The sequence below is a fragment of the Tupaia chinensis genome, unplaced genomic scaffold (assembly GCF_000334495.1).
Source record: "Tupaia chinensis unplaced genomic scaffold, TupChi_1.0 Scaffold000067_2, whole genome shotgun sequence".
Classification (NCBI taxonomy): Eukaryota; Metazoa; Chordata; class Mammalia; order Scandentia; family Tupaiidae; genus Tupaia; species Tupaia belangeri.
The window spans coordinates 1,069,396-1,082,116 of NW_006159527.1; positions in this window are offsets into that span (position 1 = coordinate 1,069,396).

A 12,721-nucleotide genomic window follows, 5' to 3' on the forward strand; every position below is an offset into this window, starting at 1 on the left:
CTTCACAGCCCCAGCCTCTCTGCCCAGCCATCTCCTGAAAGCAAAGCCACCCACACTATCCTTTGGCTGGTAAGTTGCTTTGTGTTCTTCTATTGTTCAGACAACGTCGTGACCCTCTATTTGTGTTATAAACCTCAGAAAAGCCCGAGACTAGAAAGGATTGCTGGAATTACTTCTTCATGTTACCCTACCATTTGCCCTTTCATGCTAATGAAAAATAATAGAATTATTTCCAAATATACTTCTTCCTTTTCAAAATTTAGATTTACCTTTTTTTCAAGGAGTATTCAGTGATGGTTGACATAACTTTTTCCTGCAACATAGAAGTCTCCATAAGGATTTATATGAGCAAAAACATGCCATGTATCTAATGAGTACTGAAATGGGACCAGTATGAATTAAGATATGCTGTGAATTTTTTTAATACATGAGGATTTAAAATCTTACAATGAATGCATACAGAAACAACAAATTGATAATTTTCATATTGAGTATGTTTGGATTGGAATACTTTGTGTTACGTGAAATGTATTATAAATATATTAATAAAAATAATTTTATCAAGAGGTTGGATTACTGAGTCATATGGTAGTTCTATTTGTAGGTTCTTCAGGCTGTACTAATTTATATTCCCACCAATAGTGTAAAGTATTCCCTTTTAACCACAGCCTAGCCAGCACTTGCTATTCCTTATTTTTTTTTGTTCATAGCCATTCTGATTGGGGTTAAGTGGTGTCTCACTGTGCTTTTTGACTTGGATTTCCCTTATGATAAGAGATGTTAACCTTTTTTTTTTCATAGCCCATAATTCTTGTGCTGTTGGACATCACCCCCATGCTGGGTGTCCTGAATGGTGTCCTCATGGAACTACAAAACTGTGCCCTTCCTGGGACCAGCAGTTAGTGTAATGGCTATGTCGCTGGACTCCCACATAATCGACCGTGGTTCGCGTCCCGGACCCGGTGGATTAAAACTCACACCAGGCACGTGTCCATGAGTACCCAAGATCCCAAGAGGAGATGGGAGGAGAAGGGATTGTGACGTGGCAATCGCCCAGGGGGGTGATTTCTCGCTTTCTATCTCTCTGTTTCTCTCTGTCTTTCTGGCGAGCACACATGCCCTATAGCAAAAAACCTCTCCAAAAAATAAATAATGTACATTTCCCATGAAAGAAAATATATACTATAGAAAACCCATTGGACCAACCAGTGGCATTGTGATTAAAGCGACTAGATCCAATACATACGTGGTTCAAGACCCAAACTAGCAGCTTGAAAACTGCACCAGGTGTGTGTGGGCTTGTGTGCAAAATCACAAAATGATAGAGAAATGGAGGCTAGGATTGTGGCATGACCATCCCCCATGAGGGTGCTTTCTCATTCCCCTCTCCTCACTCATGAGTGTGCATACCCTTTGATCCTTTTATGCAATAATACTATCCTATGAATTTTCAAAGTGGACACCCCGCATAACCAGCACCTGTATCAAAAACCAGAACATCAGCATTTCCCAAAAGCCCCTTCAAGCATCCTCTCAGCCACCACCCCTACCGGTACCCACTAAATGAAATAATGACAATATCTAGTGTCATTTATTTGGGCATAAATTCTTCCCATAGATAATTCTACAAAGTTTTCATTAAGCTCTGCGAGATCTCAAATATTAATACCTTTTTGATTGGGACCAGCAGGTGGCGTGGTGGTTAAGGTGCTGGACTCCCACATGGCTGACCACGGATTGAGTCCCAGACCTGGCAGCTTGCTTTCTTCCTTTCCCTCTCTCGCTCTCTCTGTGTCTCTCTCTGGTCAAACTAAAATGAATGAATGAATAAAAATAAATTTAAAAAATTTTTAAAATACCTTTTTGTTCAAGTTCTATTCCATGGTTATTGTTGCTATGTCTACACATTCCAAAAGGTGAGCGGCAGCTCGCTAGAACCTCATGAATTAAGATACTACTCCTTTTCATGATGACTCTGTCCTAATGGTGACCTAATTGCCTCCCAAATTACTCTACCTCTTAATACTATCATGTTGGTGATTAGGTATTAACATATGAATTTTTGAGATACACAGACATTTAGGCCATGGCAGATTACATCCTCTATAAAAAAGACTCAGAATATATTCTCTAATCTCAGACCATTTTTTAAGAAATTAGTTCCTAAGACCCTAAGCCTTGTTTGCTGAAAGAACTCAACACCTCATTAGCCAAGAGTTTCTTAATTCTGCTTTCCCCAGGAAACTAGTGTCCCTTCCCCAAAGCAGTGGTCCTTAATAAACCTTCAGCAGTGATTCACACAGCAGAGAGTAATCAGTTGCATTCTCAGAGGGTCCAGAGGAGACATTTTTTTGGCTATTTAATTTTGTTCTTAGTGTATATTTTAAAAGGAGCACAGTTAACTACTCATGGAATTACTTGAAACAATTCTTTATGAGTTATACTATTAACTTGATACAAAGCATTTTTATTTCTTGCATTATTTTATATTTTTAAGGTTTTATAAATTTAGCTTTGTTGTATAAATATCATACCATCTCTATAGTAATAAAGTCAGCCTGTAAAGTCAGCCATATTTAGAGAAGTCTGAACTATGTCTCCGTCACTGTATTCCCTTTCTTTCATACGGGACAGGTGAAGCTTTCAGAGTTTTTCCATTTCTTTTCTTTTCTTTTTATTTCTATTTCTTTTATACATTCAATCTCATTACTTAGTTTACAAAGTGAACATTCTAACGTGTGTAGGTTTTTCACCAGTCCAGTACACGTACACAAATTTCTAGACTGCACATATGCATGATTATACATATTTAATTTCCATCTCTTTTATTTAAGAATCAGAAAGAACTTAAGAGCTACCTCATTTGATCTGTGCAATTTTATAATTTCCTCTATACTCACCATTCTTGATTTGGGGATGTCATATTCCTTCAAAGATTCTAATAAATATTCTTATAAAGTGTTTTATCTGCTCACAAAAATTCATGAAACTTGAACATGTCCATTAAACTTGCCAAAGATCTCCTATAGATGTCCTTAAATTCCTGGAAACAAAAATTGTAACACAGAATCCTGTGTAAAGACAGCCCTATCCTCAAATACTTAGCAAAGATGTAGAATTCAGACGTCAAATGTAGCATATTACTTACCTTTAGTAAAATCAGGCAAACTATGCAAGAAAGTTAAAAAAAAAAAAAAACGCTTTATTTCAACATGCTGAAATGGGCAGAGAATTACAAATTGCTTTAAACTTTTGGAAAGAGATTTAAAAAAATTTTTTTTATTTGACAATGAAAGGTGCAGAATTCCGTCTGGTCCCTTCACAGCTCACACCCTCAGTGCTGCAGAATGCACCCTCAGTACTGTTGCCCTGCCTGGTCCCTTCACAGCACACTCCCTCACCACTGCCTTCAGGTCTGGTTCTGCTGCATCTAACGCCCTCTCCACGCCCCAGACACTTATTATTGTTGAACCTGCAGGTGAGCTGCAGGAGGGCATCGACCCGGGTATGGATCAGAACAGAATCCAAAAACACACACCCGGGTATTCAGGAAGTGCCAGTAGGAAAGTCAGCACCACCATCCCATCTAGTCCTTCAACAGATCATTCCTCAACTTTGAGATGACCTTGTGCCCCTCCCCACATCATCCCAACCCTTTTTCCAGCAGAGGGACTTGCCCGAAGGCAGGCCAACTGTGACAAGAAGGCTGCTGGAAGGTTGTGCTACAGAAACCTGTGTCTCATCCTCCCCCCACTGGTCTTTGAACTCTAAACTCTTTGCTTGGGACTTTAAAATGACCTTGTGCCTCTCCTTGCCCCAACTGGACACCCTCCCCACCCAATTCCATTCAGACAGACTGAACTGTAAAGATACTATGTCTTATACACTGCCACACGCCTCCTATTCTAAGACTTCAGCTTTTTGTAAAGCATGCAGCATGTGATCCCTTCTATGTTCCAGAATTTAAGCGTGGAAGCTCATTCTCAGGCACGCTGTTCTCTAGAAATGGGGAGGATTTTTGAATCATGCAAGACAAGTGACAAGAGTGCAGGTGGCTGGTGAGCATCAGGGAGGTAGAGTAACAGGGATATTGCCAGTCACCTATTCCCACACACCTTTGAATGCTCAGAATTAACTCAAAGAATTTAAGAAGGAACATATAAATGACCAGATGACTACAAATCATTGCACAGGCACAAGAAATATGAACAACCAACAAAATATCTCTCCCCAAAGGGAGAACATCAATTTCTCATCACCCACAGACATCACAATGGAATTCGTGGAAATGTCAGTAAACAATTCAGAATATTTATCATGCAAAAACTAAATGAGATCCAAGAGGAAAGAAACTATGAACTCCAGGAGGTGAGGAAGTCCTTTCATGATTTGAAAGAAGAAAATAATCACACAGAATTGTTAGGGATGAAGAATGTGATACAGGAAATGAAAACATCCCTCAAAAGTATTAAAAGCAGAGTAGATCGTGCAGAAGATCGAATCTTGAGTGCAGAAGACAAAACCTCTGACCTAGAAAAAATTATCAACAAGATTGAGAAAACAAAAAAGATAAATAAGGACAATATACAAGAAATACGAGATAACATTAAAAGCTCAACAACTGGATAATTGGTAGCCCAGAAGAGGAAGAAAATAATAAGGCAATGACAATCTATTCCATGAAATTCTGGAAGAAAATTTTCCAAACATAGAGAGGCATTTAAATATCCAGACCCAAGAAATATAAAAGAATCCAAATAAAATCAACCCAAGATCTTCTCCAAGACACATCATAACTAAATTGACCAAAATCACAGACAAAGACAAGATACTAAAATTGGCAAGAAAACATGTCAAGTTATTTACAAAGCTTATCCCATCAGGTTAACATTGGACTTCTCCTTGGAAGCAATGCAGGCAAGAAAGAATGGCTAATACAGTCAAAGTGTTAAATGACAAACAATTTCAACCAAGATTATTATATTCAGCAAGATTATCCTTCATATGGGAAAAAAAGATTAAAAAAAAAACCATTCTCAGATAAACAAAACCTAAAAGAATTTACCAACTCCAGACAAGCTCTTCAAGAAGTTCTGAAGGGACTGCTATACCAGGAAAACTAACATCAGACAGACAGATATAAGAGAACAAAAAACAGCCAAGAAAATGGCTCACTTAATGATAGGAACGTGTCCAGAAATATCAATAATAACGTTGAACATTAGTGGATTAAATTCTATGATAAATAGATACAGAGAATTCAGTCAAGGTTGGTTGAATGGATTAAAAAACAGAAACCCTCTATCTGTTGCCTACAAAAAAAAAAAAAAACCACACATCTTATGGATAAAGACATATATAGACTAAAAGTAAAGGGCTGAAAATAGGTATTCAGTGCAAACAGAAATCCAAAAAGAGCTGGAGTTGTGATACTGATTTTAGACAGAAAAAGCTTTAAGATAAAAACTGGAAGACGAGACAAAGAAGGGCATTGTATAATACTAAAAAGGGTAATTCATCAAGAAGACACAATGCTTATAAATATCTATGCACCCAACTCAGGTGCACCTAAATATGCGAAGGAAAGACTGCTAGAGCTAAAAGTACAGATAGGTTGCTACGCTATAATTGTGGGGGATCTCAACCCCACATTATCTCCTGCAGACAGATCTTTCAGACAAAAAATAAGTAGAGAAAGGACCTAAATGATACTATAAATCATATGGACTGACAGACATCTAAAGAACTTTCCACCCGAAGACCACAAAAATACACATTTTCCTCACTCCAACATGACATCTTTTCAAAGATTAACCATCTGACAAGGCATAAATCCAACTTTAAAGATTCAAAGGCACAGAAACTATATTCAGCATCTTCTCTGACCAAGCTGAAATTAAACTTGATATTAGTTTCAGGAATAATCCTTGAAAACACACAAACACATGAAAATGAAACAACCTACTTCTGAATGATTCCTTACTTATGAAAAAAATTAACTCTGAAATTAAAAACTGGCATGGTAGATGAGGCGTTGTACTCCCACATGGACGACCACAGTTCAAGTCCCAGATCTTTGTTTTCTCTCTCTCTCTCTCTCTCTCTCTCTCTCTCTCTCTCTCTCTCTCTCTCTCTCTCTCAGTCTCTGATGAATCCAATGCCCTATAGCAAATTGAATAATAATAAATAAAGTTCATAAATAACTCTTTTTAAAAAAGAATAACTCAAAGACTAAGAAAAAACAAATTTACCACATTTTATTTTTTAAAAAAGAAAAGATTTACTCAAATAAAACTATACTCTATTTTTTTAACATCATACTTCATTACATTAAATGTGTTTGTATTATTCTCATGATTATAACAGTGTGTGAAGGGCTGTGGTGATTTCCATCAGCTACATGAAAATGAACGTTTGGTTGTTTATGCCTGAAAGATTATTTTTATTTATTATTGTTATTTATACATTTACTCTCTATACATCATTTAGATTGTAAATGGACTTTACCCAGTATGATACACACCTCAGACTAGCCGAGCTGAGAATACTATACACGTCATCATCAACAGGTAATTAGTCATGGGAACTCTTAATGACTTTCTAAATCTTGAAGTTGACTTTCTGATGATGTTCAACTTGGGAAAATGCACGTCCTCAAACAGGGACTTTCCCTCCTGAGTAATAGCCCTCGTACACTCAACAGGAGAATCACTTTGCATTTAGGAGGATGATTTGCTGCTCCTCTGGGTGCATCAAAATGATGAGACAGCAAACAAGGAGGTTGAGACAGCAGATGACAAAGTGATCCACGTCCACTGGGAGGAGGCGCCCTTCCATCGGGTCCCTCATATACAGACTTTGCCAGTCAGACCCAGCATTTCCAGGCTGCCTCCGCACTCAGGGGCTGACTGACATTTTCAGGATTCTGTACACTGAGCTTCTGGAATACGAGGGAGGTATGAAGACATTTTCAATATTCCCACTGCCATTCTAAGCTTCTTTACAGAGTCTAAGTTTGTTCTACTTTATCTTTCTCTATTTTCTGTTTTAATATACCTATGTTTTTTTTAATTGACACCAATTTTTCTTTTCCTTCCTATATGTTGTTTTCACTTTATTCTTCCTGTTATACCTACTCTATCCTATAACTCTCCAAATGTGACATTGCCTTCAGTTGAGTGTTATTGTAAAATGGTGGCAGATTTGCCTCATTGTATTTTTATCTTTTAGTTAATTTCTTAGCAGCATTTGAAAATACTATCCCATAGTCTAAATTTTTTCTTTTTTGTGCTCATCTTTATTCTCACTACCTTAATGGATATTTATTTACATTTGAAATAATTTACTTCGAGTTTCATGATTACTCCCTTCCCTAGTCCAGTATTTTTGATTTACTTGACCTTAACTCTGGGTATTAAAATCTTCCCAAAAGCATTTTTACAATTGCTAAGACATGGAATCAAACCAAATGTCCAAGACAGATGAGTGAATTGTCAAAGTATCATTCTAAATAATGACCTTTATTCAAAACTGATGTGCAAGTGGCCCTTCATACTTATGTATTCTGTATCCAGGGATTCAATCAACCTTGAGTCAAAAATATTCCGTGAGGGTGCTACTGAATTTGCAGTCGAAATCACAGTGGGCAGACCTACTACCAGGGGCTCAGGTGAGTGTCGGTCCTGCCTGGTCTTGAGTGGTCCTTAATGCCTTGAGGACCTTGGCCAGTAAGTCCGGCACTGAAACAGGTGTCTCCTCAAGTTTCACAGGTGACCTTACATGTCACAGGCTTGTTGTCAAGGGGGTGGGCTGTTGTGGCTCCAGTGGAACTGTGGGTAGGCAGAGCTGGATCTGGGCTTTAACTGAGCAGGTCTGGAATTGAATGATAGGTCTATATCAGGGTCCACTCCCAGGACTTAGATTCATGGGTCTTCCTATGGGACCACAAAAGACATGGCACCAGGTTCCTGGATAACTAGGGCTACTCTTCAGCTGTGGCTGGAAAAGGCTGGAACCAGGTAACTTCAGGATCTGTGGTTAACTGAGACCAGTGGGTCTCCCTCCAGGACCTCTGACAGTATGTTTCCCTTTGGGCTCCTAGACAGGAAGAGCTGCTCCTGGACTCATATGCATGTAGATGGAGTAAAGTTAAAGGGCTGCATGAGCTCCCACAATCAGGACTAACATTGGTGCCTGTTTCTCAAAGCATAGCAGGTATTCCTCCTCCCAGGTTTCATTTCTTTTCTTTCCTTTTCTTTTTTCTTTTCCTTTCTTTTCTTTTTTTTCTTTTCCTTTCTTTTCTTTCTTGTTATTTTTTACATTCATTCTATGTATATCTTTACAACACAGGAAATGAATTTTCTCACCATGAATACACTATATGTTAGTCCAGTCAAGGAAATTGCCAAACACATTATCATTAACTGATAATGTACCAATTTTGTGTCCATTGAATGTTTGCTTCCTTTTTTTTCTTCTCTTGATTCCCTCTCTCTTGTCCCACCCGTTTCCCACCCTCCTCCCACACTGTTTCAGGATAGGAATGCATTCAGTCACAAAAACACTTGTGCATCCATGTTTATAGCAGCATTATTCACATTTGCTAAGACATGGAATCAAACCAAATGTCCAAGACAGATGAGTGAATTGACCAAGTGTGGCACAAATTCTCTATAGAATACTACTCACCCAGGTTTGTTTTAAATGCTCCAGGCAGCAGAACCAAAATCAAGGAATTCTGAGCAGAATCCATTGTGAGACGAGCTCTTTCCATGCTTGTAGCCAGATCCTGGGTCTGTGAACCTAGCTCCTGGGCGGGGTCTTGCCATCTCAGAATGGCCCTAATTGGTCCTGGGCTCCATTGGATTCCTTGACCTTAACCCTGGATATTAAAACTCCTCCCAAAAAACATTTTCATCCATGGATGGCTCCCAAATGATTATTGAGGTGACATTGTAGGACTTCCTGTTTCATCATCTTCCTAAATTCACTCTAGTCCATTTTCATTTATGGTCACCATTAATATGGTTGGGTGTAACTTTGAGGTGTATGTTTTCTACTATGTCTTGTTTTCAGTTGTTTCATTTTTTTTCCTAGCTACTTTTTTGCATTAATCATTTAAAAATTATTTTAGCTCAACTTTTTTTTCTTTCTCTCTCTCTTCACTCCTCATGTGTATTTATAGAGAGATAGATCTAGATCTGTCCAGCCTGCTAGCTATTTATTATCTGTGAAAAGGTATCTATCAATATCTTTAAGCCTGATATAACAAAACGTAACTTATAGGATTTGAATACTTTTTAAAAATATTATATCCTTTTAAATTTGCTACAGGGCATGTATGCTTACCAGACGGAGACAGAGACACAGAGATAGATGGAGGGAAAATGAGAAAGCAAGTTGCCAGGTCTGAGACTCAAACCATGGTCAGCCATTTGGGAGCTCGGCACCTTAACAACCATGTCACTTGCTGGCCCGATTTATGACTAGTTTTAGAAAGAGACTGGAAGTCATGGGAAAGTTTATGTCCTCCTTGAGAGAGAATTCACAAGTTTCAGTTGTTTGAGTGATAATTACATGATGATATATGGAATCATATTTTGCTGTTATCTTTCTTTAAGAATCAAAGGAGAAATATGAATGCAATTTTATTTGAAAGGGGAGAGGAACTGTTCTGAACTGAAATTCATGAAAATATATTGTTTATTTTTTTTTCATCCAGAATGAAAGAAAATTTCAACTTGTCCAATACTGTCCTCTTGGATACTGCCATGTGGTCAGATTATACTGAGAGTTGTGGTAATTTGACACTATCATGTTGACATTCTCTCTTGTCTAAGATTGAAAACCACACATTCCAGAGTACATTTCCATGAAGTTCCTGAGGAGAAGTTGGCAATAAGAAGCCCTATGTGAGTTTCAGAAGAAAGGAATGAGTCAAAGTCCTAAACCTTTTTGACATTAAGTCACTATGTGATGGGCATATAAGCTCTGCAGGCTCCAGGATCCAGTCTGATAACTCGACAATGATCCAGCCAAGCACTGTGCGTTTGGCTGCAGCTGCTTCAGCTCTGGCCGCTCCCGATAATCTCCCTGAGTCACCTCTTCAGACATCACCCTTGTTGACCAGATGTGCACGGATTTGGGATTTTCCTACTGACTCCTTCTTCCCTTTCCAGACAGTGCTCTGGTGAGTTGTCATGAGTGATTTTTTTTTCTGTTCCTCTGATTGTCTTGTCTAGATTTACACTGCAGCCTCTTCCACATTCTTGTATATGTTAATTCCAGACAGAAATCCTTATTTAAAAAGCTTTCTGGTCACCCTCTTTGTTGGACTGATAGCAACAAAAGTAAAATTACCTTGTTTTCCATGCCCTGCATACTTAATCTACCTCTGGACATATAGTTGCTCTGTTTTGACTTTTGACTTTCTCATGGTTGTCTTTTTGTTTGCTTTGATTTTTTTGCCATGGGGCATGGGAGCTTGCCAGAGAGATACAGAGGAAGGAGTGGAATGTGAAATCACTCTGGAGGGGGAAAGGGAATGGAAATGCCATAATCCTTTCTCCTCCATTCTCTCCTTGGGGTATTAGGCACACATGCACAGTAATGTAGCATGTTTTTCAGGCCACTGGGTCTGGTATTTGAACCCCTAGAGTTGGCCATATAGGATCTAGCAGTTTAACCATCATGTTATCTACTGGTTTTAAGTGATTTGTCCATTTGAATTTCTGTGCAGTTCTTTTCTTAAATCCCTAAAATATTGTGCATTGACCAGGGAAGATTCAGATGGTGTATCTTCCACCGTGTGTTGTTTACTTTTTACTCTGCTACTGCTAGAGTGGGGTCTAACACCATTTATCCCATCGCAAGCTGTGAAGAATTGCAGTGGCTTACGTTCATAAGAGAGTCTGCTATGTTATCCAGGGTCATTTCCCCTGGACCAAAAGAAAAGTAATCTACATGAATAACTAATGGAATTTAGAGAAATGAGCTGGATGATCAAATTCGGAGAATGTGCATTGCTAAGGGAAGGTGTGTGGAGCAAGATGAGAAGAACAAAAAAATAATTCTAGCTAATGCCATGGTGTGAAGGCAGCTACTCCTTAATGAAATTAAACAAGGAGATTCCTAATGGCTCCTACAAACTAGTCATTTTGGGGCAGGAGAGGCGAGAGTCAGGCCTTCAGGAGAAAATTCCTCATGGCTCCTGTGAACTAGTCATTGCAGGGTAAAAGAGAAATGAAGATTTCCTACTGATTATTCAGCCTCCAGCAAACAAGCTAGCATGGTAGAGAGCTCCTCTAGCTTTCTATCTCTGTCTCTGTGTCTCTGTCTCTGTCTCTCCCTGCTTCTGTTTTGTCTTTTTTTGTAATTTTTCCTTTTTAAACTTTTTTTAAAGGTCAAGTTTCTCTTGCTCTCAGCTCTGCCTTTTGTCTTGTTAATAATCCCCTCTGCTCCTCCCACCCAGGCAGGAGAGGTGAGAGGCAGGCCTCCAGGAGAAGATTCCTGATGATTCCTGTGAACTAGTCAAGCATGCCACACGGTTTTCTGTTTTGTTCTTCTTTAAGAGCAGGCTTTGAAAACATACCCAGTAAATACACCTGAAAGATGGGGAAAAATAGCAGAAGCTGTGCCTTGTAAGACAAATAAGGAAGGACTGCATGAAACGATATAAGGAACTAGTTGAGAAGGTAAAAGCTAAGAAAGCTGCTCGAGAACAAGTACTAAATGTAAGTAGAACCAAGAAATGACTTCATGACAATCTTTGTTATGTGTGCATTTTTATAATAAAACTTAAATATGGTATAAATTTTTCATTCTTAAAAAAAATTAAAATTTTTAGTTATTTTTTATTTTTTTCCTTCTTTTTTTTCTGTTTCTTTGTTGTTGTTTCTCTCTCTCTCTTCATTTTCTTTTTTCTTGTCTTTCCACTACTCAATATCCATTTACTGTGTTTCTAGATGGATCTAAGGGCACTGTAGCTAAGCATCCAAATAATATTAGGGCTAACATATCCCTCAACATCTACTAAATCTGCTGCACAAAGCAATCACAACAAAATGGCAAAGAGAGTCCAGATCACCTCTTTCTGCTTGCTCCTGAATGTTCAGATTGAACTTCAAGAATTAGGAAGAAAGACACCACCCATCCATGTAAAAATTATCACAGGATCACAAGAAATATGGGAAAGCAAAAAAATACCTCTCCTCCAAAGAAAAAGAATAACTCCTCTTCATCCACAGGCAGTTCAATGGAAATCATGGAAATGTCTGATAAAGAATTTAGAACACTCATAATGGTGAAGCTAACAGAGATGGAAGACAAGAGAGACAATGAACTGCAGAAGAGAAAGGAGAAAGAAGCTGACAAGTTCCAGGAGGTGATGAAATTCCTGGAATATCTAAAAGAAGAATTACATACTTTAAAAAAGAATCAAACAGAACTGTTAGAGATGAAGGCTATGATACAGGAAGTCAAAATCTCCCTTGAAAGTATTAAAAGCAGACTAGATCATACAGAAAATACAGTCTCACACGTAGAAGAGAAAATTGCTGGCCTAGAAAAATCCACCACCAAGCCTGAGAAAATGGCCCAAAAAAAATGAGAAGTACGAGAAGTACTAGATACCATCAAACGTCCAAACATCGAGATAATTGGCATTCCAGAAGGTGAAGAGACTCATAAGGGCATTGATAATCTATTCCATGAAATCCTGCAA